The sequence below is a fragment of the Stegostoma tigrinum genome, unplaced genomic scaffold, assembly GCF_030684315.1.
Source record: "Stegostoma tigrinum isolate sSteTig4 unplaced genomic scaffold, sSteTig4.hap1 scaffold_126, whole genome shotgun sequence".
Classification (NCBI taxonomy): domain Eukaryota; kingdom Metazoa; phylum Chordata; class Chondrichthyes; order Orectolobiformes; family Stegostomatidae; genus Stegostoma; species Stegostoma tigrinum.
In genome coordinates, this window is record NW_026728074.1 from 657,579 (window position 1) to 674,389 (window position 16,811).

Consider the following 16,811-nt stretch of genomic DNA (forward strand, 5'->3'; position numbering starts at 1 on the left):
TCGCTAAGGTAACAATCTTTCTCATCCAGTTCTCAGTCTCATTTGTCTCATTTGTCTCAAAGTATCAGAGCCTGATGACGATGACAATGACAACAGAAAGCACTGCGCATGGTGCAGGTCACAATGGTGTCTGGGTGATTGATGTCAGTGTGGGACCAATAGGAATACAGGGTTTACGTGCATTACCGGGCCAACGTCTCTGCCCTTCTAACCAATCGGAATGAAGAGGGGGCTGGATCAGTGCAAACCAGGTGATCATCCACGCGAGCAATGCAGGTTCGCTGAGAAAAGTGGGAACTGCAGATGCTGGACACTCCGAGAAATCAAGGTGTCCAGCTGGATGAATATAACAGGCCAAGCAGTATCAGAGGAGCAGGAAAGCCTACGTTTTGTGCCTGGCCCCTTCGCTGAGACTAAGGTTTGTGCAATTGAGGTACGAGCTGGACACGGTGAAGAAGGCAAAACGGCAGAAAGTGATATTCTTATGGGCTTGGGAGTGCACGTCAGAAAATCCACATTTGAAACTCCCAGGCTCACTTTTGCAGAAAATAAATCAACGCTTCAGATAGATAGGCTGTGTGACCGCCACCATCTTTATTGGGGGCAATGATCCGCGGGGCGTATGCGCGGCAGCACTGAAACTTTGAGGGCGGAGGTGAAGCTGGGCGCATGCGCAGCCGTCTCTGGTTGAAAGTGAGAACCAGGTGTGGGGCTGGAGGAACACAGCAGGACAGGCAGCATTAGAGGGGCAGGAAAGCTGGCGTTTTCGGGCCTACACCCTTCAGAAATGGGGGAGGGGAAGGGGATACTGAAATAAACAGGGAGAGAGGGGGAGACGGTTGGAGAGGAGACACAAGTTAAAGAGGTGGGGATGGAGCAGGTAAAGGTGAGTGTAGGTAGGGAGGGGATAGGTCAGTCAAGGGAGGATGAACAGGTCAAGGGGGTGGGATGAGGTTAGCAAGTAGGAAATGGGGGTGTGGCTTGATATGAGAGGAACGTATAGACGAGAGGAAGAACAGCTCAGGGAGGTGGGGAATGAGTTGGGTTGGTGTTGGACTGCAGTTGGGGGAGGGGAGGTTTTGAACCTACTGAAATCCACATTGATACCATTGGGCTGCAGGGTTCCAAAGCGGAATATAAGTTGCTGATCCTGCAACCTTTGGGTGGCATTGTTATCGTGTTGCAGGAGGCCCATGATGGACATGTTGTCGGTGGAATGGGAGTGGAACTTGCAGTTGTTTATGGTGAACTGAGTGTAAATATTCTGCAAAGCAGTCCCCAAGCCTCCGCTTGGATTCCCTGATGTAGAGGAGACCACAACAGGTACAGCAGAGGCAGTATACCACACTAGCACCCGCATTCCCCATGCACACGGCCTAAAAAGCCTGATGCTTTTTCTTGTCCCGTAGGTCTGACCAGTTCCCCTCCACTGACCCCCTTGTGTGCCTAAGTGAACTCGTCCTTGCCAACAACAACTTCTCTTTCAACTCCTTCCACTTCCTACAGACAAAGGGGGTGGCCATGGGTACCTGCATGGGCCCAAGCTATGCCTATCTCTTTGTCGGTTATATGGAACAATCTCTCTTCCATACCTACACTGGCCCCGAATCCCACCTCTTCCTCCAGTGCATGGATGACTGTATCGGCGCTGCCTGTGTTTTGAGTCTGGACCCTTCTTCAGAAATGAAATGAAATTACACAGAGCAAATTCAAACCAAGAGAAATGTTTGTTTCTTCTGGATTTCTTTCCCAGAGTGTGAGATCGTAGCAGCTAGCACTCCTAACTTAGTTCTGTGCTTCCTGATCACATCTTTGTCGGTGTCTAATCTCTTCAGTCTCTCATGATGGATATATTTGATCTCTGTTTAGTATTTTACTGTTATTTTCTTATACCTAATGTAACTGAATTTTCCACTGCTGTCCACCTCCTAACTCTGCGCTGCTCTCTTACCAGATTAATTTTTGAATGGCGTCTTTCAAAGTCAGGCAATATTTTGGCAGAAAGAGAGTGCATTTTTATTCCATTTCAGACCACCAAATTTTACAGCCTTTTTATTCTGTTGTTCATTTTTGCACTTCTGCAACATATACTCCGTTTCTTCTTCCACAGATACCAGCGATCGTTGCCAAAGCCCTGTTGCGTGTGGAAAATGTGATGTTCAACTTTCGCATGCTGCTGCAGTTCATATGATGAAGGTGCTCCCACAATGCGGTCATTAGAGAAGTTACAGATCATTCATCTAGCGATACTGAAGAGCTGATGGTGTATGTCCAAATCAACAAACTGTATGTATTTTTATCATATTTATAATTTCACCAAAAATATGATCTAGAAACTTTTGATGTAAGGCCATATTAGATTAGGTGACCAAAAACATTACCAAATTCACAGGTTTTCATGACTATCTTTAAAGAAGGAAAGCAAACCTGAGAGGTTTATCATAGGAATTCCAGACCATGTTGCCTGGAAACTGTAGAAACAGCCTCCAGTAGTGAAGCAATGATTAAACACATTGACAATTTATTTACTTTCAGACTCCAACAGAGTCTCGAAGGTTGTGTGGTGCGTGGAAACAGGGATCATCACGGGTGAGAATTTTAAATTGTTGCTTATAAATAGGAGCCTTTGTGGGTCAGGGAGCACAGCAGTGATGAGTGAACAGGTCTTGGTACAAATGAACATGTGTGCAGCAGAATTTTAGGTATTCTTGAGGTTGCAGGGACGTTGAATGTGGGAGGTCAACTGGCAGTGAGTTTGGATAGTTAAGTCTAGAGATAACACAGGAATAGATGAGAGGTTCAGCAGATGAGCTGAAACTGAGGTGTCATTGTCACTGAAGTGGAACAAAATGGTTTTTGTGCAGGACTCTGCTGTTGCCTTCACCTCACCTCAGGAGTTCAGCTGTTTGTGAATTTGTGGATCAAGTCTGTAATAAGATCAGGAACTGAGTGCCTGGCGTGACCCAAACTGGGTGTCACTGAGCAGGTTACTGCTGAGTAAGTGCTGCTTAGTACCACTGTTGACAACACCTTCCATCACTTTACTGATGATAGAGAGTAGACTGCTTGAGGGGAAATTGGTCGGGTTGGATTTGCTGTGTTTTTGTGCTGAACAGACCTGGGCAGTTTTCCAAATTGTCAGTAGATGCCAGTGCTGTAGCAGGACTGAAACAGTTTGGCTTGGTGGCTGGCAACCTCTAGAGCACAAGTCATCGGTACTGTTGCCAGGGCCCGTAATCTTTGCTGCACTATTCCTCCATTTATTAATATCATTTGAAATGAATCAAATTGGATGAAAACTCTCTCATCTGTGATATTGGGGGCCTCTGGAGAAGGCTGAGATTTATCATCCAATTGGCACTTGTGGCTGAATATTCCTGCAAATGCAGCAGTCTTGTCTTGTGCGTGGATAGGTTGGGCTCCTCTGTCAGTAAGGATGGGGATTTTTGGCATGCTTCCTCCAGTTTTATTGCCCATCACCATTCGCGACTGGGTGTGGCAGAACTACAGAGCTCAGATCTGATCTCCTGGTTTTGGGATGGCTCAGCTCTAACTCTTGCTGCTTATGCTACTTGGCATGCAGATAGTCCTGTTTGGTAGTTTTATCAGGTTGGCACCTTATTTTTAGCTATGCCTGATGCTGTTCTTGTCATGCCCTCCTATACTCTCCATTCAATCAGTGTGGTTCCCCTGGATCAATGGTAATGTTTGAGTGCACAATATACTCGCCCATGAGGTTACAGATTGTGTTGGAAAGTTCTTCTGCTGTTCAAGTCCCACAAAGCTTCATAAATATCTGGTTTTGAGCCCCTATATCTGTTCCAAGTATCTCCCATTTAGCCGATTTTAGTGCCACTCACGTAATGGAGGGTATTCTCAAGTTTAAGATGATGTTTTGTCTCCACAGGACTGTGCGGTGGTCGCTGTTACCAATCCTGTCACAGACAGATGCATCTGCAGCTGGGAAATTTGTGACAATGAGATCTGCTATGTTTTTCCCTTCTGTTGGTTGTGTCAGCACCTGCTGCAGTCCCAGCCAGGCAGCTTTGTCCTTTAGGACCCGACCAGCTTGATTGGTAATCCTGCTGTGAACTACTCCTCATAGGGGGCATTGAGTACACTTATTGCCATTTACACTCTGTGCTTACTCCAAGTGCTGTTCAACATGAATTTTTTAATTAAAATTCACTCTTGGGATGTGGAAATCGCTGGCTGGACCAGCATTTATTGCCCGTCCCTGAAGGCACTTTAAAGTCAACCACATTGCTGTGGGTTTGGAGTTGCATGTCATGCAGATCAGGTAGGATGGCAGATTTCCTTCCCGAAAGGACATAAGTGAACCCGGATAATCGCAATGGTTTCATGGTCATCATTCGACTATTAATTCCAGATCATTATTTAATTCAAATTCCATCATTTGCCATGGCAGGATTTGAACCGAGGTCCCCGGAATGGTGTCTGGGTGTCTGGATTAATGATCTAGCGATAATACTGTTGCCAATTTAAAAACTGAGGGAGGATGGCCCATGGCATTCAGCAGGAGCCATGAGTCTATCAGGCGGCAGAGTCAATGTCGTACTCCCAGGTCAATTGCTGCGATCAGAAGAGCGTTGTGTTGTCATGTCTGTCCTGCTCCTGGGACAGGCCTTCACTAAGTGTGTGTCACTTGTCGATAAGGGAGATTCTGAGCATATGACGCTGTTTCTTGACTAGTCTGAGTTATCTCTCCAAATTTTGCCACTCGCCCCCAGATATTCGTCAGGAGGCGCTTATGGAGTCGAAAGGGCTGATTCTGCAGTTGTCCTTCCTAGTGCTTTGGTAGATGCCAAGTAGTCCACCCAGCATCATTCCTTTGTTGAGACTTTGCAGTGATTTGCAACTGAGTGGCTTGCTGAGGTTGGCAACTTTCTTTCCCTGAAGGACATCAGTTTTTTTTTTCTTTTTCTGCCATTAGCAATGGTTCCATGACAACCAGTTGATTGTTAATTCCAGTTTTTTTTATTTAATTCAAATTCCACCATCTGCTGAGATTGGATTCGAGCACGGACTTCTGTTGTCCATTTTAATATTCTGGATAAAAGTTAATTCATCAGGTTTGTTCACTCATTTTTGAATATCTCTAACACAGGCATTGTTTCTTTGCAAACCATTGTCCGTCATCCTGTCTCCTCCATCCTCCCCTTCAACAAGAAGTGAGGGAGACACATAGAAACTCCATGTCATTAAGATTGAGACAATCCAAATCGGATGCCTCTGCTGCTTTCCTCTCTTCCACTAGCCCACCAAACCAAATTGCCATGCACTTTGCTCGTTGTTTTAGTCCTAAACATGCATCTTTCTCCAGTCTTGTGTGAAGCCTTATCAGAGTTCGTCTTAATCCTTTGCCCTATTCCTGCTAAACCACAAACATTCTAAGTCTCTTTTATTTCCTCTCCTCCTCCTCCTCCTTGCCCCTTTCCCCCATGCCAGTTCAGATATTGTCCTTGTTCTGTCTGCTCCTCTTTTCTGGCTATGTCCATCTCATCCACTCTGTTAAAACCAATATTTGACTTCGCTGTCATTAGAAAATCCCACTCCATCTCCTTCTCTTTCCTGTCACTAAATCTTGGCCATTCTTTGCCATCTGTCAAATACCTGCAGTTCTGGTCAGTGACATGAAGTCCCAAGGTTGAAATTCCTAGAAACCCAAATAGATTTCTCCCTGAATCGATGACTGACCTCCACAAGGGATAATGTGTAATAGGGACAATGCACAGTTATCTTCGGCCAGGATGAGGGGATGTTGTGAATTTCTACCCGGACTGACAGTGATGGATTTTATGAATTTGTGTTACAGGATATTACAAGTGGACTTGCAGGTGGGAAACTCAATAATTGTAACACCAAACTCTGACAGAATTACTCAATTCATCAACATCTGGATATTCGCATTGTGTGTGAGTATTGTGTTCCTGCTAACTTCTCATTTGCCGTGTAAATTTTTTCTCTCAAATCACCACATTCTCTCAATAGATCGTCCCTAAAATTTTCAATATATGTCCTGTAATCTTTATGATCAGTCATGAGTGTACATTTTATCATGCTAAAGTGTTTCTTTTGTCAACACCTCTATCAAAGGTCCCTCAAAATCCTTTGTTACAAGGAGAGCAATCTGTTTCCCCCAAACACCTGATTCCCCAATGACTGTTTGCTGTCTATAAGGCACTCGTCTGGATTGTGTTGGAATATTTTCCACTTCCCTGCATGCGTTCAGCCCCAACAATATTAGAAAAAGTGAACATCCTCCAGATGAAGCGCTGTCAGAGTGGTTCTATCTACCACATTCAACATTCCCCTCTACACCACCGACGCACAGTGGCGTCACTGTGCCAAAGGTAAAGTGACCATTGTCCTACCTGATCACAGGGCTGGTTTAACCCAAACATTACCACACCCCAGGCGAGGGGAGAACTTGAGAAGGAGAGTCCATCTATCTTAAATGAATATTCTCTATGTACCAGCAATGCCCAAGTCACATGAAAGAATAATGTTAAAAAAAACAGCCCTAACCATGCAACTAAAAACCCACTCCCTACAAACCATTCTGTTAAATCTCCTCTGCCCCCTATCAGGGACCCTCCCGTCCTTCACAGTGTGTGGGGGATCTTTTGGTTTGCACAGACTCAGCTCGTCTCTGTTCCTGTCTTGATGTCATCATGCTGTGACAATGGCACTGAACCTCACTGTCTGTGAGGGTGGTAGGCACAGAGATCCTCATAGCGTTTAAGGCATATTTAGATGCACACTTGTGATGCCAACGCAGACAGGTCTATGGGCCAAGTGCTGGAAAATTAGATTAGAATGGTTCGGTGGTGGTTTTTAACTGGCACTGGCTGGATGGGCCACAGAGCCCTTTTCTGCACTGTCGACTTCAGAGACACTTCACAGAGAAGATGCCAAACAGTAGTTCAAGCAATTTTTTTTCCCTCTCAGGAAAGGAGATATTAGAATAGATGACTCCTAATTGGTTAATGTTTTTGGGAGACGAGTGAGGTATAGAGATGAAGCGGTTTACCAAGAAATTCTGGAGCTTGAATCCCAGGAAATTGCAAGAGCCACCATCAAGTGGAGGAATAAAAATGGGGCACCATCATTAGGACTGTATTAGAGGAAGGGACATATTGAGATTTGTGAGGCTGGAGGATATTAGAGACAGGAAGGGTTCCGAGACTAGAGAAGATTACAAAAATACGGAAAGTGTGAGATTGGAGGAAGTTACAGAAATGGTGAGGGTTGAGAGGCTGGAGGAGACCTCAAACAAAAGGAGGTTTGTGAGGGTAAAGGCAATTACAGAGCTAAGGAAGTTTATACGGGCTGGAGGAATTTACAGAGATAGGAGGGTGTTGAGGCTGGAGGGGATTAGAGATAAGGAGGCTTGAGAGACTGGAGGAATCTACAAAGACCGTGAGAGATCTGAGGCTAGAGGGGGATTCCAACAATAGGCAGGTTGTGAGGCTGGAGAGAGATTCCAGTGACAGGAAAGGTGGTAAGGCTCGAGGGTGGAGCCTGCAATAGTGCAGGCTCCAGGGTCATTCTCATGAAAGGGAGGGTAGTGAGGATTGAGATATGATTCCTGCGATAGGGAATGTGGTGAGGCTCCAGGGTGGATTATCATCTAAGCGGCACAGTGGTGCACTTACAGCACACGGAGTGCAATAGTGAGAGAAAGTGTTCACTGCCACTTTCTCCAAATCAAATAAAAATGGACAATCTATATTAGTCTGGGCAGCAAAGACCACATCCCATAAGTAAATTACAATAATGATGGGTGATAATGGGAACTGCAGATGATGGAGGATCTGAGATAACAGTGTGGAGCTGAATGAACACAGGCCAAGCAGCAAATGCTGTGTTCATTCAGCTCCACACTTTGTTATCTATAATTATGATGGGTTTCTGATTTGGAGAGAGCTAACAGAAGCTCGGATGATTCTCCTTGGGGCTGATTAGCAATGATTTAGTTTAGTAGTAGGTTTGCTTCCCGGATATTAGTTTGCAGAGAGAGAAAAATTATTAACATTGTGACAATGTTTGGTAACTGCAGAATACAACATTCAGATAATTGGCAAATAATGCAGGGTGAAAACGTGCAGGTTACTTGGCTCAGCAAGTTCCCAGAATCTGGAACAGTCTGTGTGGCAGCTGGATGCCGATTCAGTAGTTATTCTCAAAGATCTGGGATTAACTTTTTTCAAGGAACGATCAAGAGGGCCATGGACAAATCGCAGGGGAATTGGGTCAGATTTGCAGCACCTCTAGAATGAGAGTGAAGCTTTTGTCAGGGTTCCAGAATTCCAGTAAAGTTAGATCACATGTGATTCAGGAAGAGCTCGCTAATTGGAAACAAAATTGGTTTAGTTATAGGAGAGAACGTGGTGCTGGAGGATTTGTCAGAGTGGACTTTTGTGACTAGCGTGTTCCACAGCAATCGGTGCAGGGTCCACTTATGTTTCTCATTTACACTAACAATTTGGATGAGAATTTAAGGGACAAGATTAGTAAGTTTGCAGATGATACTGAATTGGTAGTATAGTGGTTAGTGAAGGTTATCTGAGATGACGGTGACATGTTAATTATTTGGGTCAATGGGTTGAGGAGAAGATGAAGCTCAATTTGAATAAATGTGAAATATTGTATTTTGGTAAAATGAACAAGGGTAGGAATTACACAATTGATGGTTGCACCCAGGGTAGAGTTGTGGAACAGAGAAATGCGAAGATTCACTGCATAATTCTTCGAACTTTATGGAGACAGGCCAACAGGGTTGTTAGTAAATTGTTATGCATACTTTCCTTCATTGCTCAGACCTTTGATTATAGGAGTTGGGATGTTATGTTGAGGTTGTACAGCACATTGGTGAGGCTTCTTTTGAGGTATTGCGTGCAGTTCTGGTTGCCCTGTTACAGGAAGGACATGATTATTATTAAACTGGAGACAGGTCAGAAAAGACTTGCTGGCATGTTGCCAGGAATGGAGGGCTTGATTATCAAAATAGACTGCCAAAGCTTGAACTTTTCTCACTGGAGCATAGGAGGTTACAGGGTGACCTTACAGATGTTCATAAAAAACATGAGGGGCACAGATTATGCGAATATTAAGGGTTTTTTTTTCCCCTAGGTTGGGTGATTAAGACAAGGGGACATGTAAGGTGAGAGGAGAAAGACATATTTAAAAACGACATGAGGGACAATTTTTCTTTTACAGTGTGGTTCATGTGTGAAACGAACTTTCAGAGGAGGTGGTGGATGCAGGTACAGACGCATTGTTAATAGGCATTCGAATTAGGACATATATAAGAAAGGTTTAGAGGAATATGTGCCAGATGCAGACAGATGGGATCAGTTTAAATATAAAAGTTGTATATTTAATATACATTTCTAAATTGGAGTAAGGCCAACTTTGACATTATTGGGCAAGAACTTCCAAACGATGATCGGGAGAGGTAATATGCAGGTAAAGGAATGCTTGGAAAGTGGAAGGCCTTCAAAAATAAAATAGGGAGAGTCCAGAGACAGTACGTTCCTGCTCATGTGAAGGGCAAGGCTGGTAAATGTAGGGGCTATTGGACGACTGAAGAAATTGAGGCTGTGGTCAAGAAAAAGAAGACAGCGCATGTCAGGTCATGACAGCAGGAACTGGGTCAATCCCTCGAAGTATAAGGGCAGTTGGAGTATACTCAAGGGAAATGAGGATGGCAACAAGGAGACAAGCTATCTTTGGCAAATAGGGTTAAGGGTAATCCCAAGAGATTCTGACACTTCATTTGGGACAAAAAACAATGAGGGAGAAAACAGGGCCCTTTTAAAGATCGACACGGCTCTCTATGTGTGGAACTGCAGGCTGAGATAGTGAATGAGTATTTCACATTAGTATTTACTGCAGAGAAGGATATGGAAGCTAGAGAACTTGGAGACATAAATAATGAGTTGTTAGAAGTGTCCATATTATAGTGGTCTAGGTGCTGGACGTCTTAAAATGCATAAAGGTGAACAGGTCCCTGGCACATGATCAGGTGTTATCCACAAACTTTGAGAAGCTGGGGAAGAGAGACCCGGGTTTGATTCCAGCCTCGGGCGACTGTGCAAACTCCACACAGACATTCTCCCCGTGTCTGCGTGGGTTTCCTCCGGGTTCTCCGGTTTCTTCCCACAGTCCAAAGATGTGCAGGTTAGGTGGATTGGTCATGCTAAATTGCCTGTAGTGTTTAGGGGTGTGTGGGTTATAGGTGGATGGGTCTGTGTGGGATGCTTCAAGGGACAGTGTGGACTTCTTGGGCCGAAGGTCCTGTTTCCACACTGTAGGGAATCTAATCTAATCGCTAGGCTCCTTGCTGAGATATCTGCATCACTGAGACACTGGTGAAGTGTCAGAAGGTGGGGTGGCTAATCTGGTGCCATTCTTTAAGGAAAAGCCAGAGGACCATCGACCATTGAGCCTGATGTCAGTGGTGGGTAAATTGCTGGAGGGGATTCTGAGGGACAGGGTTTGCATGTGTTTAGAGAAGCAAAGACTGATTACGGATAGTCAACATGGCTTTGTGAGTAGGAAATCCTGTCTCACTAACTTGATTGAGTTTTTTGAGGAAGTGACAAAGAAGATTGAAGAAGACAAAGCAGTGGACGTTGTCGATATGGACTTCAGCAAGGCATTCACCCAAGCTCCACATGACGGACAGGTTAGCAAGATTAGATCAAGTGGAATCCAGGGAGTGTTAGCTATTTGAAACAAAATTGTCTTGAAGGTAGGAAACAGGATCGTGGTGGGTGTGTTGTTTTTTTTTCAGTCTGGAGGACTGTTAACAGCAGTGTGCTGCAAGGATCGGTGCTGGTTTCACTGCTTTTTATCATTGATACAAATCATGTGGAATGCATATTGGAGGAATGGTTAGTAAGTGTGCAGATGACACAAATTGTTTATGTGGTAAACAGCAAAGAAGGTTACCTCCAAGGACAATCGGATCTTAATCAGATGGGTCGATGGGCCCAGGAGTGACAGAAACCAGTTTAGTTTGGATAAATGTGTGCTTTTGCATCATGGTAATGAAAATCAGGGCAGGGCTTAAACACTTATTGATGAGGCCTTGGGGACTGTTACGCAACAGCGACTCCTTGAGGTGCAGGTGCACAGCTCCTTGAAGGGGGATTCTCGGTACAGAAGGTAGTGAACATGATATTTGCTGTGCTGGCATTTATTAGTCAGTGCATTGAGTGCAGGAGTTAGGAGGTAATGTTATAGGCTCAACAAGGCATTGATTATGCTGCTTTTGGAATACTGTGTTCAGTTCTGGTCTCCCTGCTATAGGAATGATGCTGTTAAACTTAGCAGGGTGCAGAAAAGATTAACAAGGATGTTGGAAGTTTTGAGCTGCAGGGAGAGGCCGAATACGCTGGGGATATTTTCCCTGGAGCATTGAAGGCTGAGAGGTTACCTTAGAGGTTAATAAAATTATGGTGGGCATGGAGTGAGTCGCCAAGGTTGTTTACTTGGGGTAGGGGAGACTAGAACTCAACACATTGGTTTAAGCTGAGAGGGAAACTTTTTTAAGGGGAAGTGGGTGGTGCCTGTGTAGAATGACCTTCCAGAGGAACTGGTGGAGGCTGGTAAAATTATGACATTTAAAATACATCTGGATGGGTATGTGAATAGGAAGGGTTGAGGAATATGGGTCAACTGCTTGCAAATGGGACTAGATTAATTTGAGACATATGGTCAGCATGGACAACTGGGATGAAAGGGATTGGTTTATGCTGTACAGCTCTGACTAAGCATTTTTTGTTTTCATTTCAGATTTCCACAATTTTACTTCTGCACTGTTCTTAACCTTTTGATCCCTCTGAAAGACTGAGTTACAATGCCTGCCCTTCCTCCCTGGCTCTCCCACCTCTCTCTTTCAGCAGTTGTGTGCAAATACCGACTGGATCCCTTACCTGGAGGATATTTATTTGAATTTGTTCTAACGATGATCCAGCATATTTCCCAAGCGTCGCTCCATAAATGTCCAGAGGATTTCTCGATTTCACAATCTGTGGTTGTTCTTCTGGTTCTTCACTCACTGCACTTGCTTTCTGTTTGAAAGCTTAGTCTGCAATTGGAGAATTCAAACAGGTCCACATCCAGCTCTGACAGTCACTTTGTTTATCACAACCCAGTGACCTCAGGATTTTGAACATTGGACGAAAAAGCAGCATTCACACTGGGGAGAAATGCACATGGTCTGTAAAGAGTCTGTGAAGATTCATCTGAAATGTCCGAACACCAGCGCAGTAACACTGGGGAGAGACTGTGGAAATGTGCAGATTGCAGGAACGAATTTTTTAATCCATCCCAGCTGGAAACTGACCACCAGAGTCACACTGGAGAGAAACCATTCACCTGCTCTGATTGTGTAATGGGATTCACTCAGTCCTCCAGCCTGCTTAAACACCAGTGAGTTCGCACTGTAGAGAAACCATTTACATGCTTGAAATGTGGGAAAGCGTTCACTCGGACATATCAACCGCTGATGCACGAGCAAATTCACACTGGAGAGAGACTGTTGGCCTGTTCTGCGTGAGGGAAAGGCTTTGCTGACTCAAATTGCCCGCTGATCCAACAGCTACTTCACTCTGGTGAGTGACCATTCATCTGCTCCCAGTGTGGGAAGGGAATCACTTGCTCACCTAACCGACAGAGCGTTCACACTGGGGAGAAACCATTCATCTGCTCTAAATGTGAGAAAGCATTCACTTGGTCATCCTACCTGCTTGTGTTCCAGCAGGTTCACACTGGGAGAACCCATTCATGAGCTCTGAGTGGGGGAAAGCATTCACTCAGTTATCCAAACTGTTAACACACCAGTGAGTTCACAAAGAAGCACAGTTGAATGATTTTGCTGTCACTCTCACTATCAAGTGAACCATGGTTTTGGGCTGTTTGTACTGATGTTACTGATCCCTGCTCAATTAAAGGTACAGGTATTGTGGATAAAATGTTAATATCAGTTGTGTATCTGTCAGGTAGAGTTTGGAAATAGTCATGTTATCACGACACATTGACACATTCTCACTGACTAAAGACGACCCGCCCACACAGTATGTGAAAAGGGATTTCCTGGTTCATCAGGACTGGTTAACGAGCAGCAAATTTTAGAGTAACTGTGAAGTTGACTTTTGATTCTGCTGTTAGCTATATCCAAACCATACTTTTTGGGCTTGCTTCTGTAGATCATAGAATCCCTCCAGTCTGGAGGCAGACCATTTAGCCCGTCAAGTTCACACTGAACTTACAAAGAGTGTCCTACCCAGACCCTGCCTGCGTGGGTTTCCTCCAGGTGCTCTAGTTTCTTCCCACAGTCCAAAAATGTGCAAATTAGGTAGAATGACAATGCTAAATTGCCCATAGTGTCTGGTGTGCGAAATGCAGGGTAGGGTGTGAGACTGGGTGAGATGCTGTTTGGAGGGTTGGTAATGGACTGAATGGCCATCTTCCACACTGTAGGGATTCTATGTTGATCTTAAAGGCCCTTTATTTGTTGTGCCTGGTCAATATGTTTGCACACCTTTTACCATTATGGATTCTATTGCTCTCCACAGACATGTTTCAACTACTAATAGATATTTGCTTATTGGAAACAATCAAAGGAAAGTTTTAAATCCAAACAAAAGATTGGGATGAGTCATGTTCTGTATCCCTGATAGCCGATTGCAAAAATGCAATGAAACCTGGTGACCTGTCCATGGGGAATGCAGTCTCTTCAGATCTTTACCAGGTGTCCAGAGCAGTGACGGATCTCGTGATGAATACAAAAACCAAGACATTGTGTGATATCTAGTGTATACTTTCTATTTAGTCTGCTGTCCATTACTCCACATGTCAAGTTTGTTTTCAGAGACCCTCATGGACTTGCTGCAATCACAAGACACTGACCTGTTTAGAAAAAACACAAATCCTTTTATTACCAAACAAGTACAAGCTGTGGAGAATCACTGTACTGAATCCGGCACAGAGAGCAGAGTCTCGCCAGTAATTCTCCCCGAGCAGCAGACAGTGCCCGCTTTTTATAGTTTACAAAAGACATGACACATAAAACGATTTCACAACTTAGTGGCATGATACATGAAACAATTACTGCAACAGACAAAAATAGGATACCAAGCAATTATTACATCAAGAACATAAAAGACCAGCTTATAGTATCGATTGCTAGTGAAGTAGCTGCTAATGGCAGGAGGCGATTTTGAGTTGTTGTCCAGGACAGATTGTGATTTCAAGTTGCCAGTGTGTCTGACTAGAACAAAGTCAGTGCCCTGACCCCTTTGTCAGCGACAGGAGTTACATGCTTTAGAGGTTTCACACCTTTACAAATATTCCCCACCTTCCCCTGTTTGAAACAGTGTGATTCTAATTTAAATTCAGTCAGGAAGTTTAAGACAGTGTCTGCATACTGATGTGTGAGAAGAAAAGGAGTTAAAAAAGTGTTACACTGAATTCCTAGCTGGACCGTAAGCTTCAGGGTAGTGCCTGCATATCTATGTGAAGGTAGATAAGAGTTTACTTGTATAAATTAAAGTCTTTTATCTACATTTGATTCCTATACAGAGACTTTAATTTATAGAAGTATATAAATCAATGGGATGTCATCACATTAACATCTCACACAGAGACTGAGATATGGTCTAGTGACCTAGATTGGAATCACACCATTCCAGATGGTGGAATTTGAATTTTTTAAAAATCTGGAAATAAGAATCTAATGATGACCGTGAATCTATTGTCAGTTGGAAAAACCCATCTGTTCACCTATGTTCTTTAGGGAAGGAAACTTCCATTCTTATCCAGTGATATCAAGATTCCATGAATGATATTTTTTAAAAGTTAATTTAAAAAAAACCTCCTGCAAATACATTTATCTCTGTCTTAATTTATTTAGCAACCGACAGTTCAAACTGGCTGATGGTCACTTTCACTTCTAATCAAGTTGTGACCGTTTCATGGTTGAAACAAAAAAAAAATGCATGAATGGAACCACAGTTGTACTCGTAGGAACAATGCATGCTCTGACATGTTTGGAAAAAAATACCTCATCTCACTTATGAGCCAGATATCAAAGCTGACCAGATCCTGATGCAGTGTACCATGAAAGTGAAATTCTTCACCATCTTATCTACTTGTGTTGCTATTTCAGGGAGCGATGGACTTGAACCTCGCAAACTCCTGAACACCTCTTAAGAATTTCATCAAACTGACCCCCAGTGGCAGGAATGGACAGGGTCAGCTTGGATTGATGATCATAATTCAGGCTCAACAAGTCTACTGGAACATTTTGAGAATGTAATTAGTGGTGAGTGTGGCCACCTCTCTGTACTGTAGTGATACAGATTCCCAGATCCTGATTAGCCCCAAATGGCTGACTGACAGTGTCCAAGTCCCTGGGCTGATATTGAATGATTCCTTGGCCATTTTGTGTCAGGATCTCCTGACTGAATACTATCTCCCTTGCCTTGACTGAGAACTGTTTCCCTGAGACTTTGCGATGTGACCATTTGGTCGAAACACATGTGTTTGTTGCCACAGCTGCTGACCAGCCCTTGGCTGACTGCTGGTAATAACAGTGCTAAGCTGCCTGGCTTATGCCTGCAATAAACAACCAGGCAAGACAGGAGCACTGAGACATTAAGTTCTAGTTGAGACGTCAAAGTGCAAAAATGCCAAGGAAGGGCAGAGATATTGCGGCATAACTTGTGTCAGGTGCTGAAAAGCTTGTAGAGTTCTTAGAGCAAGAATGTACTATGTGGACAGGCAATTCTGCATCTTGATGTAGCATTTTTATTTAACTCTGGCTCATTTCGCTAGATTTGCAAATATCTCTTGGTCTGGCTAATGTGAGAATTGGCTTTCGGAGTAATGTGCCACCGACTGTCATTCACAGTTGTATCCCACATCAGTGAATTGGTAATCTGATTAAGCGCTCAGGCCTTGGCTTGAGAAAAATAAAGCAGACACATGCACACTTGTTTGATTAGTTGCTCTGCACTCAAATGAAAAACGTGCATTGTATATGCCATATCCTTTCCTGGCTCAGTGTTTCCAAAATCTCTAGTTCAATACATCCCAAGTTGTCATCATCAGAGTCAAAACTAGTGAATACTTTGATAGCTTCATCTTTTTTTTTCTGAAATGCTATTTATATTGAGGTAGTGTTGGCAGGTGATTTTCTTTTACTTCTGATGCCATGTGTGGATATTTGGGGATGGTGTTGGTGGGAAGGTGCGGTATTACCAGGGATGAGGCACTGACATTCAAAACAAGTGCTGAACATGCAGAAAAGGACAGATTAACAATTACCTTGGAACAAGCATATTTGGAGAAAGTTGGGTGAGAGTACTGAGAGGAAAGCACTTTGGCAGCATAGTGGCTCAGTATTTAGCACTGCTGCCTCACAGCACCAGGACCTGTGTTCGATTCCAGCCTTGGGCGACTGCCTGTGTGGAGTTTGCACATTCTCCATGTGTCTGTGTGGGTTTCCTCAGAGTGCTCCCACAGTCCAAAGATGTGCAGACTAGGTTGATTGGCCATGTTAAATTGCCTGTAATGTTTAGGGAGGGGTAGATTAGGTCTGGCTGGGATGCTCTGAGGTTTGGTGTGGACTTGTGGGGCCGAAGGGCCTGTTGAGCAGATGCTGGAGAATCTGAGATAACAAGGTGTAGAACTGGATGAACACAGCAGGAAGGCTGACATCTCAGGCCTGGACCCTTCCTCAAGTTTTGCACAGGCTGTTTTTAGAATTGGTTTAA

The 16,811-nt window shown here is 43.9% G+C and overlaps 1 long non-coding RNA gene across 1 annotated transcript; it reads left to right on the forward strand.

Moving 5' to 3' along the window:
• The first annotated feature begins 265 nt into the window (after positions 1-265).
• Positions 266-11,921, forward strand: LOC132207698 (uncharacterized). The gene is made up of 4 exons (XR_009443713.1): positions 266-433; positions 2,111-2,286; positions 5,837-5,936; positions 11,827-11,921. It is a non-coding gene; the product is annotated as an uncharacterized LOC132207698 (long non-coding RNA).
• The last annotated feature ends 4,890 nt before the right edge of the window (positions 11,922-16,811 follow it).